The sequence below is a fragment of the Grus americana genome, chromosome 1 (assembly GCF_028858705.1).
Source record: "Grus americana isolate bGruAme1 chromosome 1, bGruAme1.mat, whole genome shotgun sequence".
In the NCBI taxonomy this organism is placed as follows: domain Eukaryota; kingdom Metazoa; phylum Chordata; class Aves; order Gruiformes; family Gruidae; genus Grus; species Grus americana.
In genome coordinates, this window is record NC_072852.1 from 23974055 (window position 1) to 23997511 (window position 23457).

A 23457-nucleotide genomic window follows, 5' to 3' on the forward strand; every position below is an offset into this window, starting at 1 on the left:
TATGGAAATAGAGGCCACCAAGCTTACAATTTTGGGCAGATTCAAACAAATCAAAGAAGGCTTTCCTTCTAATGACTTACAAAGATATTATGGCTGCCAGAATTTTTACAAGAGTCTGCAGGAATATTGGAAAAATATTTGTCAGAGACACCCATTGTGGAGTTACTAAGTAACAAATGATACCATGGTTAGAAAATCTCCAGAGCTGAAAATAATTGAAGCCTGGAAAATTTAAGGGATAAATATCATGTATATTATTATTATTATTCCCTAGACATTCAATAATGACCGTTGTTGAAGGGAGAAGTCTTGGCTAGAAGTACCTTGATCTGAACCACTACAACCATTTCTGTGTTCTTGCATTCTGAATTAAAGAACTCATTTTTTCAATTTCTGCTTCTAAGGAATTTGTGAATATCAGTTTTACATTATGAGCAAATACATTTCAGTTCAGGAATTTTTCATGGAGTGGAAAATTCTGAATTTCACTCCATGACTTTTTCATAAACACATCATGTTTAGGCTATTTCTGAACAGAAGGCTGAAATAGGTAGATAACTGCTGACCGTGGCAACAAAAATGAAATTGTTGCTTATTGCAAGTCACTGTGCAGATAGTGTCACATTACCACATAACAAGAGGCCAAAAATCTTAAATGTCATCTACTATATCTCTCTGTTTGTCAAACTAGAGCCAGAGAAAACTTGACTTGGCCAGGCTTGAATATTTAAATCCAAGTAAAGGAGTGAATGAAAACTGCAGTAAATAAAGGAACAGATGTGGAAGAGGCACCTGCATCCTATGAGATTGCTGATTGTTGACTGGGCAAGGTTGATGCAAATCTGCAGGACTGAAATAGGTAAATTTTTATTTGCAGATCAACTTTATTATTATTTTTAATTGATTATGTGTAGACCACACTATGTAGCAGTGTTGTAACATACTTTAAATTGTGGTTTCCCACAACATTTACTCATATTGAACTGATAACAGATAAAGGCCTGTGTTTTCTCTTTTCCCCACAGTTACTCATTTCAGCAACTTCCTTTGACTTTCAATGAAATTGTGCTGTGTTACACCCTTGCAATGAACAATCAGACTGGTAAAAATAGCAGACAGTTTGAAGGAATGTGAGCTCTGATGAATTAATGAGAAATTTATTTAGTATAACCAGCATATTTCATCACATCTCACTCAGTGAGTAAGGCAAAGAGTTCAGAAGAACAGCAAGATGAAAACTTACGTTCTTGATATCTAACACACTTCCTTCAATAGAGACAATCAATGTGACGGGGTAGAGAAAGATGTAAACTAGTATTCCAGGAGAAAGATTATTAAGCTTATTACTAGAAATGTATCATTTAATAAAATCACATTCATGGCTATTTCTCCTTTTCCTTTAGCTCACTGAAGATTTTTCTCAGACACACATCTCAAGTGGTAGGAGGAGGAGAAGCTGACGTCTGCCCGAGTCTCTGAGACTCCAATAATACCATACCCAGTGAGCAGAAAGGTCAGCTACCAGTACTGAAAGGTATTTTTTCTCCTCCATGGAATATTGGTTCTTTTCTCCAACAGATCAGAATATGGACATAGGATACCCCATGATCACACCAGTTCCTAGAGAGTGGAAAGCATGAGGACATCCACCACAGACTCAAGAAAACTATAAAATATAGCTGGATTACCTTCACTATGCATTGCAGAAATCATATTGGATATTTTAAACCTTTCCACGTACATATTCTCTGGCCTAATTGATCCTGAATCTATGTTAGTTCTTCTTCTTGGTAGAAATCCTAGAGAAATAGTGTGTCCTACTTGAGTATATAACAGTGTAATTTACCTGCCTTTGGACCTGTGAATCTTTAGAATGCATTTCTTCTATTCCTGGTATTTTTCTCCCAGTTGGGGATACATTAGTGCAGTGGTAGTAGTAGCATTTCAGTGTAAATATAGAATTAAATAATGTTTTGAGAAATGGTTTTGGACACTTAAAAACTTTCAAAAGGCTAAGTAAAATACTATTCTAACCTAGGAGTATTTAAAATAAGCAATCAATATTTCTAACGCAGAGGTGATAAAATAAGCTGTCTAAATTATTCTACTTGAATACATCCTTTTTTTCTTTCACCATATTTCTGGAGTCTCACTTTGACATAGATAATGCTGTTTTATGTGTATAGCGCTTCTTTGTAAGAGGTAGGAAGCAATACATTTTTTTATGTAGTCTGAAATCCTTGTACTAGAGATTGGCTATAAGGAGTGTGGAGAGAACTGTGTACTATGGCTAAGCTCCTTTCCCAGATACCATCACAAAAATTTAGTGTGGGTGCATACAAGAAGTGGAGGATGCTCAACAGTACCTGTAGCATAATCCCTTCTAACAGTAAGCCCCAGGTAACGTGTTGTGTGTCAGAAGAAATCAGCATTAGATTTCTCAGCTGCCAGAAGTGAATGTTAACCAACACGCAGCAAAGTGTTACAAGAGATTATTGTGATGATAGATCGGTTTAATAAGGAGGACATCTTAGAGAGCATACTGTTAAATTACAGTAATTATCCATTGGTTTAATGCTATTTAAATACAGTGAACTATTTTTATCGTTCATTAGTTTACTTTTAGAATGATATGCCATTTCAGAAATGTTGTGAAACTCCCCCATACTACTACAAAAAAAAAAGTCCAACACATTTTGTTGGACTGTTGTCCTTTTTTGCACACTTGAAAAAACAAAACAGGGAGCAGTATAACTTCTGTGTCACTGAGCTTTCAATGTGATAATGAAATAACATGATTGGACTGATTTTAATAATAAGATTGCAGGGTTCATGGTGTGAGAAAAACTCTTGCTGTGAGTATTCCGCCTTAACATTTTCCATGAGAGATTTTGTTGTAAGAATCATTTCTACTCGTAAAGAAGAAATGGCAGGGGACATAGAGGTAAAAGATTTTTCCATATATCTCTGTTACTGATTTAATGATAGGCTGCATATTTGACAAAAGCTTCTGAGTAGTACATGAAATTTTTAATGATTTATTAATGAAATTGTTTTTAATTTCTGGATTATTTAATTGCCAATAAGTCACTTGTACAGAGGAAGAGGGATCTGTAATAAGATAAGAGCAGAAAACCCACTGTGTTTTAAAGGCCTTGGTGTAACTCAGCTTCCAGGAGTGTGTTGAAAGCGGTGGTTACATTTCCCACCCAAGGAATACCATCCTTTTCAATTATTAATTAATGTTTCAATTGTTTGGTGTAACTGATACACACTTTACCCACCAAGAAGCTATAAAAAGCCTTTTGGTAGACAGTAAATCAACTGTACTGTCTGGCCCTGAGTTTCAAAACAGGCTTTTTTTGTCTTTATTTCTTTTACTCTGTAAGCATATAACACACAATAATGCCATGCACATTCTGTGCTTTTCTTACAAATAGGCTTAAAATTTTAATGCCCTCTAAAAGCCATTAGAGGACTTTTTTATTAAGCAACATTTAAATAATACATTAATTCTTATTTTCAGGAAGTTTCAGGGGAAAATTTGCTCTCAAATCACTTCCATGTCTCCGAGATATAGTTTGTCACAATCTAGGATAAACACTTCTGGACTTCAGACACAGTAAAGCAGATGGGTGAGTGAATCAGATATCAAGGTCAAATTTAAAAATAAAAATAAAAATAAAATAGTCTTAACCTAAAAACAAATGTATAAAAACTTTTTCCTCTTCAAGTCCCCCTCCCCTCTAAAAAAAGAAAGAACATTCCAGGTTTTGTATTTTTAAAACCAATCTCTTTATGGCTGAAGTCCTTACTGTGACAAATCCTGTTTAGTGCAGGCTGAGTTGGCCAGAGAAAGGTGCTAACAGTGGTTTCCTTAAGGGCTTAAGACCTTTTCCCTGCAGATGTCTAAAAACCATTCATTTAAAAATCTTGCTAAACTTACATTGTGACTTATCTTTTGGCATGTTTATTGATTCTTTTCCACAGACACAGAGTGTGGAATTCCACTAGTTAGAATACCTGTCCCACTTCTCTGGAATCTTTTGTCACTTCACAGAAATACCCTTCCCAAGAATTGAAATCGTTCTCTTATTTATTTAATATCCCTAATTATTAGAAGTTTTTTAATAAACCCAAGTGAAACTCACCTTTCCTGGCATCCTTGTTTGTTCAAGGATGACCTTCCATAGCCAGCAGTTTCTCTGGGAAGGCCAATGAGGCAAGCTGCACCCTGCAAGGCCAGTCTGGTTCTAGATACGTGGTGGAACATGCCACTGGTATCTGGTTGTGTTCAGTCTGTGTTCAGAACTGCAGTAAAACCTCAGCACATATTCTTTGTTTATACCACAGCAGCCAGTTTAAGGGACAGCACCGCTCACCTGACTTGAGGAAGGGGGAACGTTGTGGTTTTGTCCCAGTCGGCAGCTAAGCGTTATGCAGCTGCTTGCTCGCTCCCACTCCAGTGGGATGGGGAAGAGAATCGGAAGAGTGAAAGTGAGAAAACTCACGGGTTGAGATAAAGACAGTTTAATAGGTAAAGCAAAAGCCACACATGCAAGCAAAGCAGAACAAAACAAGGAATTCGTTCACCACTTCCCATGGGCAGGCAGGTGTTCAGCCATCTCCAGGAAAGCAGGGCTACATCACGTGTAACGGTGACTTGGGAAGACAAACGCCATCATTCTGAACGTCTGCCCCCTTCCTTCCTCTTCCCCCTTGTTTATCTGCTGAGCATGACATCATATGGTATGGAATATCCCTTTGGTCAGTTGGGGTCAGCTGTCCCGGCTGTGTCCCCTCCCAACTCCTTGTGCACCCCCAGCCTCCTCGCTGGTGGGGTGGTGTGCGAGGCAGAAAAGGCCTTGGCTCTGTGTAAGCACTGCTCAGCAGTAACGAAACCATCCCTGGGTTATCAGCACTGTTTTCAGCACAGATCCAAACCACTAGCTACTGTGAAGAAAATTAACTCTCTCTCAGCCAGAACCAGCACAGGAAAAAACAACATTAAACATAGCTCACTACATAAGTGATTTGCTAGATGATTGTGTTGGGTTTGCGTGGCAGGGTTTTGGTAGCAGGGGGGCTACAGGGGTGGCTTCTGTGAGAAGCTGCTAGAAGCTCCCCCTGTGTCTGATAGAGCCAATGCCAGCCGGCTCTAAGACGGACCCACCACTGGCCAAGGCCAAGCCAATCAGCGCCTCTGTGATAACATATTTAAGAAGAAGAAAAACACTTAGAGAGAGAGAGCTTTTGCAGCCGGAGAGAGGAGTGAGAAGATGTAAGAAACTCTGCAGACACCAAGGTCAGTGCAGAAGGAGGGGCAGGAGGTGCTCCAGGCGCCGGAGCAGAGATCCCCCTGCAGCCCGTGGTGAAGACCATGGTGAAGCAGGCTGTCCCCCTGCAGCCCATGGAGGAAGGATGAGGGGGTGTAGCGATTCCACCTGCAGCCCGTGGAGGACCCCACGCCGGAGCAGGTGGAGGCACCTGAAGGAGGCTGCGGCCCATGGGAAGCCCACGCTGGAGCAAGTTCCTGGCCGGACCGGTGGACCCATGAAGAGGGGAGTCCACGCCAGGGCAGGTTTGCTGGCAGGACTTGTGACCCCATGGGGGACCCATGCTGGAGCAGTTTGCTCCTGAAGGTCTGCACCCCGTGAGAGGGACTCCATGCTGGAGCAGGGGAACGATGAGAGGAGTCCTCCCCCTGAGGATGAAGAAGCGGCAGAAACACCGTGAGATGAACTGACTGTAACCCCCATTCCCCATCCCCCTGTGCCGCTGAGGGGGGGAAGGTTGAAGCCGGGAGTGAAGTCGAGCCTGGGAAGATGGGAGGGGTGGGGGGAAGTGTTTTAAGAGTTGATTTTATTTTCTCATTCCTCTACTCTGTTTTGCCTAGTAATAAATTAGATGAATTCCCTCTCTAAGTTTGGTCTGTTTTGCTCGTGACGATAATTAGTGAGTGATCTCTCCCTGTCCTTATCTCAACCTACAAGCATTTCGTTATACCTTTTCTCCCCTGTTTAGTGAATGAGGGGAGTGACAGAGCGGCTCTGGTGGGCACCTGGCCCCCAGCCAGGCTTAACCCACCACAATGATTCACCTAATGAAAAATGTTCAGTGGAAAAAAAAGAGTTGTTAAGCAAACATTTCATTAGATACAGCTTTGTGGAACAACTGTACCTTTTTCTGTGATGCTACATAGATGAACAAGGTACTTAGTGAAAAGAATTTGGAAAATATTGTATCTACATAGCTACATTATGTGGAACATTCCTTCCAAGAAAATTAAGTGTGAATAAAGCTGGTGCTAGATACGCTTTTCACTGAATTGACAGAAAAGCATCTGTTGGGCTTGGGTTTTGCAGTTCAAATGTCAACTGCTTGCTGGGGGAAATAAACAAGTAACTCATAACCTTTACTTAAGTTTAGCACTAGATTGTTATAAAATCATTGTCACTGTTTTAGATAGTTAGCTGCAGTGGTATATGCAGAGAACTTGAAGTTAGGAAACCCTAGATAAAAAAGTAAATATGGTTCCTGAAAACAAGCTTCTTAAATTGTGTATTATAGGACAAGCAGATGTGATCTTTGGAAAAGGTAGCAGAAAATTGCTCCGCACTAACATTTTATGGGAAAGAGGAAAGTAAATAGAAATTTTTTTTTTTTTGTGAACTACCTGATTATTAATCCTTAATGTGCGCTAGCAACACAATAGGAGGCTATATCGATAAAACAATAGTTATGTCACTGACATGTTCTTCGTATATCAGAATATACAGGGTATATCCTTCCTCCCATGAGACTACCTTCTTGACCACAATAGTGTCTACATTATCAGTCTCTAAAAAGTCTGAGTATAAAATTGGCTTTGCATTTGTATCTGACTTTGTATTTCAAATTAGCTATCTAATCTCACAAGCCTCCTAATTTACTCTAATTTCCTGATGTGGACGATATTGAGTCAGCCTGCCACTTTACAGAGACACTTTGAACACGTGCAGCAGTTCTTGTTTCTGTGGAGAGAAAAAAAAAAAAAGGTTTGCTGAAACAATGGTGAGACAAGCCTACTTATGACACCTACACACCTACAAGTGTTCAGCATCTGCAAAAACATCAATCTGTCTAAAGAAAATGGAAATCATTCTTCTTGGAACAATCATTGTCATAGTTTGCTCTCAACTACATCTAGGAAGATAGTTGTTAGACATATGCTAAGTTGCTGAACTGATGAATTTGCGGAAAATGCCTTACACAGAAAATAATGTGATTTCATTCTAAGCAGAGTACAATTGGTGTGATTTTTCTGCATGTCTGCGTATCCAAGAAAAATGCTGTTAGTATAATCAAAACCTACATACAGCAGGTTTTGATCTCATTAAAGCTTCGGTAAGTCAAAATATTTCAAGGGTACTGCTTCCTAAATTGGGCTATAATAACCATGACAACTTCATTGCTTTTCTTCATACAGGAATGAAGGTTCATGTTCTCAATCACAGAGATGGTGTTCAAGAGAGCTTCTGCTGTAACAAATGAAGTTATAGATGATATGCATTGAATCACTTCATTTTTCCATAAGTACTCATTAGTATATTTCAAGATATTGATTGTGACATCTACACTGAAATACAGAGTAGACAGACTGTAAACTTGCAGTAGGTAGAAAAAATAATTAAAATACAAAGAAAAGTAAGACAGACACCCAGTGCAGGCTATAAGGAATCTGGTCAGCCCTGGAAACTTTGAAATTACTGGACTGGACAACAAGGCTGGAAGAAAGACTTTGGTCTTCAGGACACTGAGGATGGGGAAGAATTATCTTTCTTTGTCTACCAGCAAGAAGATTTTGTATGTTAACAACCTGAGAAATTAAAAATTTAAGGACTTATTTTATTCCAGTGTCTTACTTTATTTAAATAAAAGGTTAGCTTTATAAATTGGATACTTTTGCTGTCTTCTGTTCACACTTGAACACTCACCTCACTACATTTGAGCTGAGTGCAGATTATTTTTGGATATAGTATTTTTCCTGAAATGAATTGATTTTAAATGTAGTAACATGATAAGCAGTGCTTATGGTACTGTATATGGAAGGGCTACAGGTTGAGTCTGTGAGCAAGATTGCTATTTACCATAATATTATTGGCATCACTTAACTTTATGCCTACAAGGCTAGGACCATGCATTGTTAATATAATAAACACTGCGGTCCCTGAAGTCCACATTTTTCAGGAACTAGATAATCAGTGGCAAGATATAAAATTTAGCATTGAAATAGTACAGCATTATAACATCACTGTCATGACAACCGAAGCACAGATGAGATCACGATATTTTGTAGCCGATAAGACTTAAAACAGAATCCTGATGGTCAGTAGTTAGGGAGAGGTCAAAACAAAGCAAGAAATAATATGAAAGATAAAAACTTGAACATAATAAAGGCAAAGAATTTGCTTACAATAGCAAAAAAATATTGAACAACAGAGACTAGGAATGATTTATTTTATTATTATTCTAAGAAATTATAAATTGAAATATACGCAATATAGAATGTGGAGAGACAAAGAAATTTTTTAAAATAGTCTTTATTCTGGTATCACCTGATTTCCCTTTTGGTACATATGTCTGGTATTGTGTAACTTGGATCAGGCTCTGCTCTCATCTTAAAGTTCATCTGCTCTGCTCCACTGAGGTGTAAATATACAAGTATTAGCAAAAGTCATCATAGCTTGGAATGATCACCAGCCTACACCTCCCTGAAACAGTATTTAGTGTCATGGACTGTAAAACTGGATCACTGAGTTCTCTTCTTTTTCTTACTTCTAACATAATTTCTTTTATAAATGGCCGGTGCTCCATCTTAAAAGTACAAATTTTTTCCTGATGAAATGCTGGTATGGATCCTCTCTGCTTTAGTAAATGAAAGCCTTTTTTCACTGTCTTTTTTTAAATTTATGCATCATCATTTTATATTCTTCTACTCTTTTTGCTGATATATATTTAAATTTAAATACAACATTATTATAAACATAATCCTCAGCTTATTTCTTAAGGCATGTGCTGAAATCCTGCCTATTTTTTCAGCATTCATGTCTTCTCAGCATTCACTTTTGTAGATCGGAAAGACCGATAACTTCTATGCCACAAAAAGCTCTTCATTGCCTATATCACTCAAAAAGAACATACGGCTGCTTGAGTGAATGATCATGATGACCAGAAATATTGCTCCAGATGACATAGTACTTTGTTCAAAGAACAAAGGCATTGGTACTTCCTTATCTACACTACAGACTCCTGTAGAACATCCCAGGTTTGTCCATTGTGTAATTACCACACTTTGGCAACAGATAAACCTCTTCCGAGGAAATTGTAGCTGCATGTGCTTCTTCTTATTGATCTCCATCTTAAGGATTTCTCAGGTTACAGTCTCTGAAATTAATACAAGGGCATAAAAGACAGTGAAAAGGTTCAAGTCAGTTCATTCTTGGCTTATACATATTAAAAAATCTGCTTCCAGGAAACTGACAGTTGTCCTCCTAATTCCCTTGCTATTTGCCAGAACTGAACTCTCTTCTGGTGTTCTAAAGAAAGACATGATTTTTTTTATTGTCTTTTTGAATGTTCATTTTACATGCAATAGAATTATCAAACAATGTTGAAGGAAATAGGAAATAAAAAAGAAATCATTGATGGATTTATTTAAATATGCATTTTATATACTGCTGCATGCATAAAAATAAGTAGGAAAGCTTGTCTTGTATATTTAACAAGGCTTTATATACATCTATATTCACAGGTTAGATAATGAGAATTCTAGGATCCTAATTTTAAAGATTAGAAAGTAAGTTTATATCTAATAGATTTGAAGTAGTAATGTAAAAAATGGTGAGACATTTTTATTCCAACTTCAAAATTTTAGAGAAAGTGATGAATGATTCAGTGATCCAGAAAAAAATAATGTAGCTATGACCCTTTTGAGGGATGTGAAGTCAACAGGCCTTTGCAGACATAACAGTAAGAATTTAATAATATGGTGGCATGAATGATTAGAGGTTAGCTGGGCTGTAGTTTAGCTAAATCTGACCTGAATGCACAGCATTATATAAGGCAATGGTTGATATCAGATCCAATGTCTTTCTGTTCTTTTGCTTCGTGCCAATGATGATAAACTCCTCTGTAAATCTGATTTAGAGCATGTTTTGGCTTGATTTGAGACAGCAGCCAGACCAAAAGGACAGACAATACAGTAACAGTACAAACCTCTTGAGACAGTAATTACACAGAGCTGGTAATGAGAATCAGGTTGACATGGACAGACTCGAAGCAGGGACAGATGATTGGCTGAATGCATTTCAGTAAAAGAATCCTGATCTCCTGATCATAAGCCTGAAACTAAGGAGATCAGAAAAAAACTTTTCTTTAAAGCAATTTAAAAAGCTATTAATAGGACTGAATTAAATTAAAATAAATTTTAAAACAGCAGGTCTGACTCAGGCTCTGAACCCACGCTGAATGAATTTCATCCATATAACTGTATACGGATGTGAATCCTTTTTTGTGCTGTTCAGCAGATGATCTTGAAAATGTATCTGTTTGGATAATAATGACAACTCAACAAGCCATTTCTCAGCCTGGAGATAATTCTGATGCATTTAATAGTGTGCAAAGCTGCCTTACAAAAGCACCTCCTGGAGGGAAAAAGGAGGAATTAAAAACTTGTGACCTCCTGCCATTGCTTCCTCAGATCACCATCTCTAAAAAAAAAGGTTTTGAACTGATCACAGAATCATAGAATACTTTGAATTTGAAGAGACCTCTAAAGATCACCTAGTCCAACCACCTTGCCATGAGCAGGAACACCTTCCACTAGACCAGGTTGCCCAAAGCCCCATCCAACCTGGCCTTGAACACTTCCAGGGATGGGGCATCCACAACTTCTCTGGGCAACCTGTTCCAGGTTTCACCACCCTCATCATAAAAAAATTCTTCCTTATATCCAATCTAAATCTATCCTCTTTCAGTTTAAAACTATTGGTAAAAAGTCTCTTTCTCCATCTTTTCTATAAGCCCTCTTTATAAATCGAAAGGCTGCAATAAGGTCTCCCTGGAGCCTTCTATTGTCCAGGCTGAACAACCCCAAGTCTCTCAGCCTTTCCTCATGGGAGGTGTTACAGCCCTCTGACCATTTTCGTGGCCCTCCTCTGGACCTGTGTCGACAAGTCCATGTCTTTCTTGTACTAGGGACCCCAGAGCTGGATGCAGTACTCCATCCACGTGGGGTCTCCGAGAACAGAATAGAGGGGAGAATGACCTCCCTCAACCTGCTGGCCACACTTCTTTTTATGCACCCCAGGATATGGTTGGCTTTCTAGGCTGCAAGTGCACATTATTGTGTTCATATCCAATTTTTCATTCACCAGTATCCCCAAGTCCTTTTCTGCAGGGCTACTCTGAATCCATTCCTCCCCCACTCTGTATTGATATTGGAGATTGCCCTGACCCACATGCAAGACCTTGCACTTGGCCTTGTTGAACTTCATGAGATTCACATAGGCCTACTTCTCAGGCCTGTCAAGGTCCCTCTGCATGGCATCCCTTCCCTCAAGTGGATCAACTGCACCACCCAGCTTGGTGTCATCCACAGACTTGCTGAGGGTGCACTCAATCCCACTGTCTATGTAATTATTGAAGATATTAAACAGCATTGGTCCTCATACAGAACCTTGAGGGACACCACTCCTTACTGGTATCCATTCGGACATTGAGCCGTTGACTGTAGCTCTTTGTACATGGCCATCCAACCAATTCCTCATCCATCTAACAGTCCATTCATCAAACCCATATCTCTCGAGTTTAGTAGCAAGAATATTGTGGAGGACCATATCAATGAACTTACAGAAGTCCAGGCAGATGACATCCATAGCTCTTCCCTTGTCCTCTCTTGGAGTCACTCCATCATAGAAGGCCACGAGATTAGTCAGGCATGATTTGCCCTTGGTGAAGCCATGTTGACTGCCTCTAATAATTTCCCTTTCTTCTGTATGTTTTGACATATCGTCCAGGAGGATGTGTTCACGATCTTACCGGGCGCTGAGGTGAGTCTGACTGGTTGATTTCTTCTGGTTGATGTCTTCAAAGTTGCTGCATGTAGCAAGATGTTTAGCAGCATTAATTGACCCAAGAAGACAGCCATTACAGGGAAGCTATATCCTACTTGAATCACTCAGTGATTGCTTAGGCCTCTTTGCACAGCATTGACTGTAGATACATTAACTCTACCTTAGGATGTTCTGCAGTCCAGGAAGCCAGAGGCACTGAAACTGATTCTTAGACGTGTCTGAGTTACATTTGTGCAGTAACAGGATTAGGACAGAAAAGTGATTTCAAGCCACTCTGACCCCACAAATGACTTCTGTACTCATATATGCGTGGTTCAGACTCATCCCATTGGGTGTTATCTGCCATTGGCAGCTAAGGAAGAACATCCTTTCCCTTTGCCAACTTCAGTAATTATTTACATCAAACAGATTCGAAGAGTCTCATTCTTCAGTAACTTCTGTTAAATAACAGACAAATTCCTGTGTACCTACTACAGAGCAGGGGAATGGTTGGATGTGGCCAGAGGCAGGCTCTCTATTTAAGCAGACAGCTGTATTTTCAATGTTATTAGCAACATAATTATACATTGATATTTTGTTAATGTATTGAACACATAAGTAGTAATGATTTCTTTCAAAACACCCTTTAGCATGCTTTGGTTTGAATTTTCTTCCAAGACAATTATTGATTGCTACAAGTGATTAGAAAGTTATAACATCATTGAGACATTTGGAGTATCTTTTTGTTAAGGAGAGTAAAAAGAGGAAGTACAATTACAAAACATCACATTTGCAGCTAACAGATACTATATACCACAGCTAGTAGGAAAAACAGTGCTACAAAGTGATTATAATATCTAATGACCTAATCCAGACATGAGTTATCTTTAGCCAAAACCACTTCAGTCACATGCTGTTTCTAAAGACATTACAGAATGTGATTGTGTGAATTTTTTGTGATTTCTTCTTCTCAGCAGGATGTTTAACCTGAACTTCATTGTGAGCCTGACACTGATGTAGTAGTACACAAAACACACAGCCTTTAATTCTAAAATTACAACTGTGGTAGCATATAAACAGTAAATTGCAAAGAACTTCCTTTCTGCTGAGCTGTTTTCCTTCCCTCTAGCAGACAAGCAGTCGAAAATAGAATGGTGGGGAATTAGGACAAAATTTGTCTAGAATTCTCTTAAGGACTATTGACTATTTTATGAGCTTTATTTTGCACTGCCGTCAAAAAAATCATCTGAGAATGAGGGTGAATTATGGTTAAAACTGTCCAGTTAATGGGTTTTATTTGATTTTTTCCTCCTTTTTGAAAATCAAAAAAACCATAAGCCAAAACTTGCTGCTTTGGATACTGGACTGCTTACTCTTTCTTTAGAATAATTTCTATGTTAAAAAAATAATTTATAAAGAAAAATATTGTCTTATCATTATGAAAATGGCATGGTTTGACTAGAAAATAATTAATTAGTTGATACCTATATGACCCATAAAACCCAAATAATTTTTTCATGATGGCCAAAACTTAACTTGAACAGTGCCCCCCTTATCTGTGGAGTGAAAAATCTGTAACTGACTTAGCAAAAAACCCCACAAGTAAGACTAGATATTTATTCAGGAGGCAAGGCAATGCATCTTATTTTTCTTTATAGAATTATTTTGACTTTTTAAAAAAGTATCTGTAGAACGAGGGTCTAACTTTAAACTTCATATTTAACAGCATTGACATCACATACATTAAACTTAATATTTATATTTCCTACATGAAAATACTTTAAACTTAATATTTAACATCAATGAACAGTTTTATTTGTAGTGTTCTAATTTAGTACTTGTTTGGTTTTTGAAAAAATTGAATAGTTTCTTTTCTACAAACAAGTAAATTACCTTCTCAGTTAATAATAATTTAAATCTGAAGCAGTTTTATATAACCCAAATGCATCACTCTGAAATCACAGTAGTGTAATTTTAAAATATATTACATTTCACTTGCCAATTTTTCAGGACTTTTGAGATGTTAATAATATATTCTTCACTACTATGCAGTAATAACAGATTTTCCCTGCAATTAAAAAATAATAATAAAACAGAAAATAAGTACAAAGAAACATGTTTCTTACTGTTCAGCTGCATGCATAGAGCAGGAATAGCACTACAGGACTGGATTCTTTTGTTTATTGTATTTCTCTTAGATTTGTTATATTATTTATGTCATGTTTAATTACAAATGACAGTGCTAATTTTTTTTTATCCTTATGTTAAGGATTATGTTTTACTCTTATGTTTTAACTTATTTAAGTATAAAAATCAATTTTATCCACTCTCTTTGTTTTCACAAGTAGCTTTCTGAAATGTTTGTCATATAGATGGAGACTATTAATCTTTTCTCTCTTCCAAAAGAACATACATTTAGATCTTAGTGGCTGTATAACATAAGAAATATTTCACCAGGACTTCTTTGTTTGGAAAATGCTGATCCATGAGAAATAAACTCTTTTTTTGTAAAAACCCATCCAATTTGGTGAATTTACTGATTACTCAGGACCGACTTCTTAAGTAAATCAGAGTCAGTGGTGAAATGTTGAGGGTGCCAACATGGCTTCAAGGCCTTTCTGTATTTGACTGACACCTTGATGTGGAATGATGAATTCTCACTTCCACCTGAATACCAGCAGAGGTAAACAAAGACATAATTTTTTTATTATTATTTTTTTTTTAAATGATGAAAATAACCTGAGGATATGTAAACACCTCAAAAATTTTATGGGACCAAAAGTTTGCCTTGGAACCCAGAAGTACTCTGAGTACTGTGGGTGTCTATACAAGGGGAAGGTAAACAAAGTGAAGAATTGGCTGCCCACGAATTTAGTGTCAATGTGCCAGCATGAGCAAGAAAATGATCTTCCTCTGAATAGACGTATAGTCACACTACACAAACACACAGCAGTAAGTGCAGTAGAGGGGATTGAAAAAGGTCAGGAAGTTTTTAGTAGATTTTTTTTTCCTCTGAAAATGTCAATTTGTCAAAACCCAAATCGGTTGTGAGGCAAGATTTATTTTTGTGAATTTTCCATCTCAATTTTATTCTTAAATTAGTTTTGACATGCTGAAACATCACATCTTATCTGTTTGATAAAGTGTGATGTAAAGTGGTTTTGGATCATATAGCTATTTAAAAATATACATTATTTTTAGTGAAGATGAAAAAATAAAAACAATTAAGTTTCTTTGAAATTTATGAACTAAATGCTTTCATTTATCTGAGGGGGTGACGGAAACTTTTCCACAAAAGACTGGAATTGAATCATAACTTGAATCATAATGGGAAAAAATTTCATGAGATGGAACCACTTTTTATTTAGTCTATGATGAACAAGATTATGATTCGCAGAATTGCCACTTGATGTGATTGCTGTCTTAGCTTTGGATTAGACCAAGAGAGTGGAGAATTTACACAATTTGTAATTCAATTAGTTGATTTATTTATTTATTGATATACTGATATATTTTTTTAAAGGGCGAAATGAGTGAGGATCACAGTTCACTACATCCAATAAAACCATGAGCCTTGTAAATAATGAATGAGATGTACATATGCAATTTTTCTTTGTGTGGCTGCTCACCATGCTCTAATAATTACTTTTAAACACCTTTTCCAGCTAGATCTATACATCCCATATACACATTTCCAGGACTTAAGATTACTAGCATCTGGATAAATTGTTGCTACTGATAAGAGTAGGACTAAAAGGACAATGAATTTCTCTGGCTTTGACAGCATCAGAACTGCTCAATCTCTGCAACAAGAATCCAAAATTTATTCTGCCAATTAAACATTTAAGGAGTTGCAAACATATGAGAAAAATGAAACTAAGTGAATGGGAAAACATTGGGAACTGGAGATTAAAAACATTTTGTCATGCTCAGCTACATAATGTTCACAATGGTCCATTTCACTCTTCTCCATTTATAAGAAATGAAGGGTATGTTCACCCCATGAACTCTGCAATATTAAAAAAAAAAAAAAGTATTATTAAGAGAGTAATTATCAAGAAAGTCTTATACATTTAATGAAAATAGAAACTCTCACTGTTACAGATTCTGCTTAATAGGAGTTATCTGCATGAATCATGTATGTAGAATAGCTATAGCTTTCAGTCTTGTATCATTTTGTACATAAAGACCAAAGATTCCACTTGTCCTTTTCACGTCAGCAGTAACTCAACAGATGTGAAGAAGTCATTTTCAAAGAAAACAGTAAATATTGTGAAGAAAAGGTTGAAAGATTCCTCTTGAGAGGGTTACAACATCAAAGCCAAGAAAATTTTGACAGCTAGGACTACAGGTCAGTAAATAATCCAGAAATTTTATACACTTATTTCCTATAATTCTAAGGCAAATGCAATTTAAAGTGAAATCTATGCACCTGGCCCATAAGTCATTTGATTCAGAATTACAGTTATTCAAGAGGTAATGTTTCCCATTTCAAACTTCCATGTTGAATTTTAAAAGAAATAAAATGTTAACCTAGCACACATAAATATTTGTGCATCTTCATGTAAAAATATGCATATTTTACTTGCATCCAGTCAGAGTAGAGTAACAATGTCAGATATCCAACAAATTTGAAAGCCAAGGTATACAATAGAGCAAAACTTGGCATGAAAACTATAGTGGAGGACAAGATATGAAGACTCTTCAAACACTTCATAAGATCTTTATGAATATCTTTTACATAGCTCCCATAAACAAGCAAAAGTAAACCCAGGACTCTAAAAGCAATAAAAGTTAGTAGACTTACTGTGGAGTAGTCTGCTTGTGAAGCATCCCTACAAAAGAGCTCTCAAGAAACTAAAAAAATATATAAATCTATATTGGGTTAGGTAACAACCAAACTCCCACCCAGCTGCTCCCTCACTCCCCCATTCCCTGCAAGACACAGGGAGAAAATAGGAAGATCAAGAGTGAGAAAGTTCATGGGTTGAGATAAAGATAGGGAGATTGCTTACTGATTACCATCATGGACGAAACAGACTCAACTTGGGGAAAATTAATTTAATGTATTGTCAATTACAATAGATACTGATTTTTGGTGGTAAGAAAAAAAAAACAAACCCAAAACAAAAACCCAACAAAACCCCCAAAGACCTTAAAGCGACCTCCTCCCCCTTTTACCAATCTCAACTTTTCTACTTCACTCCAGACTCCTCTACTTACCTCCCCCCACTCCCCCTGGGTACTGCAGCAGGAAGGAGATGGCAGTGTACGCTCAGTGCATGTGGTCAGTACACAGCCGTTTCTTCTGCTCCAGCACTTGGACCTCCACGAACTGCTGTGATTACCTGCTCTGGCACCCAGAGTGCCACCTCCTCCTCCTCAGACCTTGATGTTTCCCCTGCTTTCTATCACTCTTTCTGTTCCTTCCTCTTCTCTCTCTCTCTCTGTGATGTTTTTTTGCCCTTTCTCAAATACATTTTCCCACAGGTGCCACCACTGTGGCCGAGGGGCTGAGCTGTGCCCCGCAGGTGGGTGGGTTGGAGCCGGTTGGAACCAGCTGTGTCCGGCACGGGGCAGCCCGGGCCTCTCCTCACAGAGGCTGCCCCACAGCCCCACTGCCAGTGCCTGGGCACCAACACACAATACAAAATCTGAAAATCTCATTGATTTATTAAAGAGCAATCACTGCCATTAATTCAATATGTCATACTGCAAATATACTATGATACACACCTGTCTTAAAACCACACTGACAGTCACATCTAATTTGCTGCAGGAAGTTACACGGAGGCAGCTATCAGTAACACTTCAACCTTGTTATCTAAATCACGGTCTGCTGGGACAAGAGTGACCACTTGCCCTTTTGAAAACTGCTCAGTTGTAATCAGCTTGTTAATATGCAACAGAAGAACAACTGTGCTTTAAAACCTTTAGATATAAACACTGTGGATATGATTTTTTTCCAGGAGTAAGAAAGTTTCTATGTCTCTAGCAGGGAGATTTGTGATAAATCTTTTATAACTCTTGTCCATTGCCATTCTCTAAGCTGGTACAAGAATCAGTAGACAAGGTGATCCGTTGATTTTTCAGCAGAATCAGAGACATTTTCCAGAAATGCAACCCTATCGTGGTAATAGTAAAGGGACATTTATGTGGATTTTTTCCAATAAGACATATGATTTTTCAATTAAATTAACTTTTATGTTAGGAAACGTTTCCTTCTGGTGGAAAATTTCAGTCTTTCATGAAAGTAGAATGTTTTCAGTTGCAAAATAAATCACTTGAAACAAAGCCTAAAATACTTATTTTGGAAATAGTTTCATTGCTGTAATCACTGGAGTGCTGTTTTTTGGGGGGTAGCACTGCAACTGTTCTCTCTTTTAGTACTCACATGGTAAATATTAGCTAAATATTCACTGGTGTACACATTTGAATGATGCATTTGAGCCTACATTATTGCAGGGTGCAAAGAATTACATCTCAAAGCTGTCCAGATTAGCAACTCACCATGTCTGACAGCAGGAACGTTATTGTTCTTGCCCTGAGATTTGGTTTTCACTTACAAGGAGTTTGATAGCAATGTTTATTTAAATTGTCTGTGGTATCACCTGGTATTGTGCTTGCCAAATTGTGCTAGGAGGATGCAAAAGGGAAACACAACCATACCTGAGGCCATATTTAGCATTATTTCAAATATGTTTTAATGTGAAACCATGGCCTGAGGGCTACATATCTCTGCCACACTCCATTCTGCAGTATAAATATACACACAAAGGGTGATTTAAGACATATGTAGCTTTTGTCACATGAAGAAGATGAAATAATAAGTTGTGGGATTTTTTCATGGAGTTGGATAAGTTATCTGCCTTTTTAAGTAAGGTTAATTGTTAACTTAAAGAATTTTCCAGTACAGATCTACCAGGGTCTGTTATTGAAAGCTGATCAATCCAGGAAAAAATGTTGAAGTTTGATGCTACATTTTTTCTTAATTTCTGAAGTATAACCAAAGTATAGTTTTATATTGGAAATGTTCCCAAAAGGTATTCTTTAGTAGAAGGTAAATGTTGACTACTGGAGTAAAAGGATAGAAATTGTTTTCAACCTCAACTATAGAATATTACTGTGGAATCCATAATAAGAATATGGAAGACAAAAAGTAAATTTAACAGTCATCCTAACTGTTTAGAAAAAAATAGATACTGTTGCAATCCCATGATACATTCTTTTTCATTATTTGCTATTATGCCTGTAATCAGAAATAATCAGCTTGTTCAGTTGAAATATACCATATACTACGTAGCCAGAACTGTAATTTGTTTTCAATCAGTGTTTTTTAACTGCAGCTAATAAAGGATTGCTAATAAAAACATTCTGAGAAAAGGTGAACACTCAACCAGGTTTTGTAATATTCGTGAATACTGTTGTAATTACAATTATAGAGACTGATACTCTCCTTTTCCTCTACAGAAAAAGTGATGGCATGGATTGTACCAGTGGTGATTCTCTAAAACTCTGAAACAGCTTTGTGAGGGACTCACAGAATGTGCTTTCAATAGGTTTATCTATGACCTGAATTATCCGAGTAGGGCCCCCACTGATTACGTGCCAACAGTAACTATTCTGCCGGGACTTTGTATGATATGGACATGTCATTTGCTTAGTAATGGTTTAAGATGACTAAGTCATTACAAAATTATGTAATAGTAGCTGTCTTCAGTCACACAGTATTTGAAGTAGGCAGCTGGAGACACCAGTAGTGGGATTCATTTGATAAAATGTACGTGTTTACATCTGATTTGGTCATCCAGCTTGTAACAGAAAGAAAAATAGATCCTTCTACAAAATGATTGTTCTCACCCAGATGAAAGAGGTTCAGTCAATTATGCCCTAAAGTTACTTATTTCTCTCAGTTATAGCAGGAGTGTATTCAATTGAGATGAACCTTGCTGTTGCTATCATGTATCCTGTTATAGTTCAACATTTTTATAGCAAGAACTGTTTTTTTTTTTCATTGCTTATAAATGTCACATCCTTTATGAGTGCTCCTGATGTGGAGAAACCACTGGTTTGCACAGGGGCAAACGACTCAACGCAGGAGTTCTTGCTGTCTTTGAAGCTTGGAACTGCAGGGGAGCTCAGCACATAAAGGCTGGTTACCACCTCTCCAAAAGAATGACAACTTGGCCTGCAGAGCCTGAGCAGGAGCTGGGAGGTGGCTGTCTCAGCCTCTCACCTGATGGGCAATGCCTTTTTCCTCTTCATTAAATAGGTGCCTGCTTCATGGGGCCTGCAAGACTTCTGCCTGTGCTTTGCCAGTGCGATAAGCAATGGTTGCCAGTGGTTCTTGCATCTTTGACTGAAATATTGTATGTTAGCATTGTACTCCAAATAAAATGCAGCAGTATGAAATATCATATTATTCAACACTAGTAACTGATGGACCCTGTTGAAATTGACAGGATTTTTTTTTTTTATATATATATATATATATATAAAAGTTAAGCTAATGTGCTTTCTATCAACTGTAGTCAACAGCCAATTTGTACAGGAAATCAACTGAGGTCTAAAAGAGGTAGGAAAAGCTAGTAAATAGAGCACATTTTGCTCATACACCCAGGAAGCAACTGTTTTGTCAGCTTCCTGTTTTTGACAAAGGAAAGATCAATGAATGTGACTCATCATTGTGTTAATCTCATTTGAATCTGTATCATCCTAATGAAACTGATGAATTTGCAACAGTGAAGAACTGGAGCATTGCTCTAATGAATTGTTCTCTTTATTATAGTAACCCATTAAGAATCAGCTCCCTGTTATATCAGCCACTGGACAAATGCAAAATGAAAAAGAAGTTTCTGCATTAAAAGAAGTAAAAGGAAGTCTCTGTGTTAATTAATCATGGATTTAATCTTTTTTTTAGGATCTAATTAGTACTTGAACTGAAGAGGTAGCAGCTTCAAGATGAAAAGAAGTATACAGCAGACTGAGATAGATCTCTGTCTTAATATTTTAGAAAAAAATATTTTTTCTCTTCTACTTTCATATGTATTAATTTATTTATTAAGTAATTTGTAATGGAATAAAATAAGATAAAGTGATAGAAATGATGACTTAGCCCTCATCATAATGAACACTGTGGTGGGTTGACCCTGGCTGGGGGCCAGGTGCCCACCAGAGCCGCTCTCTCACTCCCCTCCTTCACTAGACAGGGGAGAAAGGGTATAACGAAACGCTTGTGGGTCGAGATAAGGACGGGGAGAGATCACTCACTAATTATCATCACGGGCAAAACAGACCGAACTTAGAGAGGAAATTCATCTAATTTATTATCAAACAAAACAGAGTAGAGGAATGAGAAATAAAATCAACTCTTAAAACACCTCCCCCCACCCCTCCCATCTTCCCAGGCTCAACTTCACTCCCGGCTTCAACCTCCTCCCCCCTCAGCGGCACAGGGGGACGGGGAATGGGGGTTGCGGTCAGTTCATCACACATTGTTTCTGCCCCTTCTTCATCCTCAGGGGGAGGACTCCTCTCAACATTCCCCTGCTCCAACATGGAGTCCCTCTCACGGGAGACAGTCCTTCATGAACTTCTCCAACATGGAGTCTCTCCCACGGGCTACAGTCCTTCATGAACTGCTCCAGCATGGAGTCCCTTCCATGGGGTGCAGACCTTCAGGAGCAAACTGCTCCAGCGTGGGTCCCCCACGGGGTCACAAGTCCTGCCAGCAAACCTGCTCCGGCGTGGACTTCTCTCTCCACAGGTCCACAGGTCCTGCCAAGAGCTTGCTCCAGTGTGTGCTTCCCACAGGACCACAGCCTCCTTCAGGTGCCTCCACCTGCTCCGGCGTGGGGTCCTCCACAGGCTGCAGGTGGAATTTCTACACCCCCTAATCCTTTCTCCATGGGCTGCAGGGGGACAGCCTGCTTCACCATGGCCTTCACCATGGGCTGCAGGGGGATCTCTGCTCCGGCACCTGGAGCACCTCCTCCCCCTCCTTCTGCACTGACCTTGGTGTCCGCAAAGTTTCTCACATCTTCTCACTCCTTTTTCTGGCTGCAAAACTCCCTCTAGGTTGTTTTCTTCCTTCTTAAATATGTTATCACAGAGGTGCTACCACTGTCACTGATTGGCTTGGCCTTGGCCAGCAGTGGGTCTGTCTTAGAGCCGGCTGGCATTGGCTCTATCAGACACAGGGGAAGCTTCTAGCAGCTTCTCACAGAAGCCACCCCTGTAGCTCCCCCCTACCAAAACCTTGCCATGCAAACCCAATACAAACACAAAGCTCAGCTGACTCTCAAGTTGAACTTTTATTCTCTGCTCTTCACTTGACTGCAGGACAAAAACCTGAACTCTGAAGTCATTGAGATGGGAAGCCATGAAATCTGGTCAGTATGCATAGCTTCAGATAAAAGATTCATCTATGCCACTTAAAAGTTTGAAGCTGAATATATAAGTAAAAGTCATATTTTTCATCGAATGTTTGTGTCATAAATATCCAAAGAAATGCAATGAATATTCAGAAAGCTATGAAATTAATTTTAGCAGAGCAGATAGTGGTTTATTTCAGCCATGTTGATTTGTTATCATATAGTCTGTTATCTGGCCACCATCAGCAGTTAAGATATAAATATTTCCGGATATTCTAAAATAAATATGTAACCATGATAGTACTGGGGGTTTTTTTTGAAACAGAAAATTGTTAAAACAGCAGCAAAAATAGACTTTCAAAGGCAATTTACATAATGTACACATTGAGATGTCTTGGTGTTTTTTCTGCACATCTTTAACAAATAAGCAGCAATGTCATGCCACGTAGAAAACAGCTTTTACTTAGCCATAGAGAGTAAAATGTTGTGCTGATTTTGGCTGGGATAGAGTTAATTTTCTTCACAGTAGCTAGTACAGACCTATGTTTTGGATTTGCGCTGAAAACAGTGTTGATAACCCAGGGATGGTTTCGTTACTGCTGAGCAGTGCTTCCACAGAGCCAAGGCCTTTTCTGCTTCTCACACCACCCCACCAGCGAGGAGGCTGGGGGTGCACGAGGAGTTGGGAGGGGACACAGCCGGGACAGCTGATCCCAACTGACCCAAGGGGTATCCCATACCATATGACATCATGCTCAGCAGATAAAGCTGGGGAAGAGGAAGGTAAGGGGGGACATGTTCAAAGTGATGGTGTTTTTCTTCCCAAGTCACCGTTACATGTGATGTAGCCCTGCTTTCCTGGAGATGGCTGAACACCTGCCTGCCCATTGGAAGGGGGGAATGAATTCCTTGTTCTGCTTTGCTTGCATGTGTGGCTTTTGCTTTACCTATTAAACTGTCTTTATCTCAACTCATGACTCTTCTCACTT

General features: G+C 38.4%; 1 long non-coding RNA gene across 1 annotated transcript in view; it reads right to left on the minus strand.

Annotated features, from left to right (window-relative positions):
• Positions 1 to 5267: 5267 nt before the first annotated feature.
• The window catches only part of LOC129206885 (uncharacterized), a 173452-nt gene continuing 155262 nt past the window's right edge, over positions 5268 to 23457 (minus strand). The window contains exon 3 of the long non-coding RNA XR_008577310.1: positions 5268 to 5620. This is a non-coding gene — a long non-coding RNA (uncharacterized LOC129206885). The remainder of the gene's footprint in view (positions 5621 to 23457) is intronic.